Source organism: Triturus cristatus, chromosome 2_2 (assembly GCF_964204655.1).
Source record: "Triturus cristatus chromosome 2_2, aTriCri1.1, whole genome shotgun sequence".
NCBI lineage: Eukaryota > Metazoa > Chordata > Amphibia > Caudata > Salamandridae > Triturus > Triturus cristatus.
In genome coordinates this window covers 90,248,419-90,251,907 of record NC_140582.1, presented here as the reverse complement: position 1 = coordinate 90,251,907, position 3,489 = coordinate 90,248,419, and the positions used below count along the sequence as shown (strand labels likewise).

Below are 3,489 nucleotides of genomic sequence, written 5' to 3'. Positions count from 1 at the left end.
AAATTAGTTGCTTGCCAAATTCTGTCCCTAAGGGACCCCAACCTTAAGGAAGGGTACCGCACATCTGGTGGTGCGGCACCTGGGGGAGGTAATGAAAGCATGAGAAATGAGTGGCTAGGGGAGGACGGCGCGCGCGAGGAATGGGCGGCAGGTCTACTGAAGGTGACTGGAGGATGTACGAATATTGTATGTCTCCCACTACGTCGTGCCGTCCCAACTGGCAATAAGTTCAAGAACTGCATCAACCAGGAGCTCTGCCCATGTGACTGCGCCCATACTTCGAGACCCGGGCATGAAGGACTGTGACCGCCCCAATCTCCTTGCCCTAACACCGGCCCAGCTGTGTCCAAAAGACCTCACAATTCAGCGCGTAAAGGCTTAACTCGTATAAAACTCTGTCAGGGCTGACACTAGGCGGCCCCTTATCTTGCGCCATACATACTCCCGCCGTGCTGCCTTTATTAAAGCACTCTACTAGCTAAACATAGTGACGTTACACTCCCAGCATGCCCTACAGGGGGATAGCTACACCTAGGATGGTAGTGTCCAATGCTAGAGTGAAATGTGCAAAGATTAAGAAACGCTTAAGATATCCGTCCAGTACCGAGCGAGACCCACCGGTCTGCCGGACACCTGGCACGATCCAAGAGAGAAGCGAGAGGTTAAAAGTTTTTTTTGTTTTTTTTTTTTATATCCGATAATGGAAAGCAGCCGCCAGCTGGCGGTGTGCACCTAGTGCTGGCAAGTGCGGGCCCGGGGAGATAGAGTGATTTGCCCAGGGACACAGCGCGAATGCGAAGGTGTTGGAGCGCTGTACAAAAGCACCATACTTACATGCATATTCGTGCAGTGGGTTAAAGTGATTTGCCCAGGGACACTGCACGACTCGAACCGAAGGTGTTGGAGCGCTGTACATAAGCACCGTCTGTACATGAATATCTGCCGCGGGGAGATAAGTGATTTGCCCTTGAGACACAGCGCGAACACGACCCGAAGATACTGGAGCGCAGTAAATGAGCACCAAATTCCGCACAAGTACGGGCGCAGGGAGAGAGTATACACCGCACGAACGCGACCCGAACTGAGTAGGAGCGCTGAGCCTGAGCGCCGTATTAAGTACAATTCGCGCACTGGGAGAAATTGAATCACCGCACGAACCCGCCCCGAAAGAAGTCGGAGCACTGTGCCTGAGCACCGTATAGACCTACCTTTTCGGGCACGGGGGGGGGTAAAAGCGCGCCCCGGAGACCGGGCTGCGGGTGTGCTAATGCAGGGCATAAGCACGCGAGGCAATGAGTCAAAGGCGCGTCGCGTGGGGGAGCGTCCCGTGCCGAGGTAGCCCCCCACCCACTAGGCCCGCCTCCGGGGAACAACTAATGAAATATTATGTGGGCCCACCAGAGAGTACTGACTGAAGGAGTATAAATAAATGCCCGCAAATGGCGGCGGTGGGGTCGAACCTACGGCTCCAGAGAGACTTGAGCCGAAACCAGCGCCTTGGACCGCATGGCCGCGATAACCCAATACTCGGCCCCGGGGACAAGCACCACAGCCACCGGCCGCGTCCCCGAGGCGCGTCCAACTCAAACCTGCCGAGCTGTAGTAGCCCCCCCTCACCCCCGCCGGTCACGTGCACATGAGGAACTCATGCCTGGAGGCCAAAAGGGGCACTACTAAGAGTGCCCCGGCGTGACTAGGAAGCAGAGCTATGGGCATCGACCGCCTGGCTAAAGTTATTTCACATCGATCGAATGCATAACATAAATGTACAAACAAAGATGGCATCTCCCTTACTGCCTAGGCGCTAACCACGAACCGCGGGACCCCTCCCACACAGCGTCAAATGTAGACAACTCCCGAACGAGTGGGAAATGCGTAAATTCCCCCCCTCACCCGGATGTGTACTCAACCCTGGAGCTGTGGAACACACCGCATAATTCGCTTCAGTGCCCCTTGACCCAGCACATACTGTGCTGACCCAGAAAGGAGGGGGCCCCTGACCCGGCCTCTCTAGCCCACAGTGGAATTAATAAAAGCGCGCATCATGCCTGCTGTGCATAAAAACATGGTTAGACGCCATGTAGTAAGTGACCGTGCCTTAAAGTCCGTATATTCAACCGTGAACTATAAACGTTCATCCTATAACAGCATACACACCGCTAACCATACATTAATAGAACATGGATTACTGTTGGATAAAGGTTAATTTTGGGAGGCGGGAGTTTGCATAGCGCGAGCTTGACCCGGATCGGGCAGCAAGCGCTTTCTTAGCACCAGTTACCTCTCATGCTTGTATGTACGCATAGTATTGTATGAAAGGGGGAGGTAGCATTCCCCGTCACAAGGATGGAAGAGGTCCTAGTGGCCTTTACAACACATATACGGACTTAAGTTATAACTTGCAAGTAACAAGGGGCGCCTCCTTTGAAAACAGTAACCTGCTGACCTATTTACATCAAATGCACTCTGTAATCTACTTGGCATACGTTCTTATCAGGGACATCGACCCTCTGCACTAACTTCACCTTAGTCAAAACCTCAACTTCACAAAATGCTGATCTCTCTCCCGAAGAAAATTAATCACGAGTTATCTTGACCCACATGTGAGACCTGGTAATCGCCGCGGAAAGCGACGCTGCCTCCGGTGCTTCAAAGGGCTAATGAACTCCCAAACCCGGCGCCCCCAAGTAGTTAGCACCACAGTCGCACCGTCCTAAATCCAGCCCTGCCGGGGCCGACAGTGAAGGAGCGCTTTACATGCCACCGAATTCGCATACACATTCAGACGCGGGGAAACTGAGGGATTTGCCCGCGATGGCGCGGGCGTGCCCAAGGCCACACCGCCTCTCCCTATAATGCCTACGCTGAGGCCCGAACCTGGATTCCCCAGATTGAAGCCGCCTGTCCTGCCCACTGGGACCCCCTTCCACACACCAGGAAACCGGACGTGTGCGCGACCTATCTTTTTTATCACAAGTCGGCAGCAAGAAATGCCCATTCCAATCATCGAGAAGACTCCGAGAGCTACCTGCACAAATCATGAGCTCTGGTGGCCTGCGATGCCCGACCGATCTGCTACACATGCGTGCCCCCACCCCCGCCGTACGCGCAACCTCCCAGGCCGGGACTTGAGCCTGGCCCGGCACCCGAACCCCCCCACCGCGTGGTATTCAGACCACGGGGCCCAATCGCCTGGTGCTGACCAGGGACAAGGCCGGGGCGGGGAGAGGGGGCAGAAGAACTCACCGCAACATGAGGCTCCAAGGCGCACGACGGTGGAGCTGCGACCGGCAAGGCGAACGCCCCTCCCCCGCAGCACTCACAACCTCTGGCCGGCGACTTGGGCCTGGCTTCGTGCCGCAACCCCCCCCCCGCCCGTGGTATTCCGACCACAGGGCCCCGTCACCTGGTACTGCCCAGGGACCGGGCCGGGGCGGGGAGAGGAGGCAGGCAAACTCACCGCAAGCGAGGAGCTCCGAGGCTGCTGAA

At 55.9% G+C, this 3,489-nt stretch overlaps 1 non-coding gene across 1 annotated transcript; it reads left to right on the top strand.

The window, feature by feature from the left end:
* Nucleotides 1–2,305: 2,305 nt before the first annotated feature.
* LOC146861917 (U6atac minor spliceosomal RNA) lies at nucleotides 2,306–2,428 on the top strand. The gene has a single exon (XR_014978701.1). It is a non-coding gene; the product is annotated as a U6atac minor spliceosomal RNA (small nuclear RNA).
* The last annotated feature ends 1,061 nt before the right edge of the window (nucleotides 2,429–3,489 follow it).